The following is a 584-nucleotide window of genomic DNA, read 5'->3' as shown; positions in this document are numbered from 1 at the left end:
CTCATTGTCTCTTTGTATGGTTTTTAGTTTAAAGTCTATTTTGTCAGATATGAGAATAGCTGCACCAGCTCGTTTTTCTTTTCTGTTTGCATGGAAGATGTTTTTCCATCCTTTCACTCTTAGTCTGTGTGAGTCTTTATGGGTGAGGTGGGTCTCTTGTAGGCAGCATATCATTGGGTCCTCCTTTCTAATCCAGTCAGCCAATCTGTGTCTTTTGATTGGGGAATTTAAGCCTTTTACATTAAGAGTTGTTATTGAAAGGTGTTGCTTTATTCCTATCATTTTATTGATTGGTTGGTTGTCTTAGGTGTCTTTTGTTCCTTTCTGCTTTGATGTTTGTTTTCTGTGTTTGTTTGTTCCTTAGGTTGTAGATAATGGTTTTGTTTGTTTGTTTTCTTTTCATGATTGTCATTTTTAATATACTAGTGGGTTTTGATATTACTTGGGTTTTTATGGTAATGGTAGTTATTTTTCAGGAACTAAACCCAGTATTCGCTTGAGAATTTCTTATAAGTGTTGTCATGTGGTGGCGAACTCCCACAGTTTTTGTTTGTCTGAGAAATATACTATTTGCCCTTCATTTC

Source organism: Galeopterus variegatus, unplaced genomic scaffold, assembly GCF_000696425.1.
Source record: "Galeopterus variegatus unplaced genomic scaffold, G_variegatus-3.0.2 Scaffold2189, whole genome shotgun sequence".
Classification (NCBI taxonomy): Eukaryota; Metazoa; Chordata; class Mammalia; order Dermoptera; family Cynocephalidae; genus Galeopterus; species Galeopterus variegatus.
Note: the sequence above shows the minus strand (reverse complement) of the source record.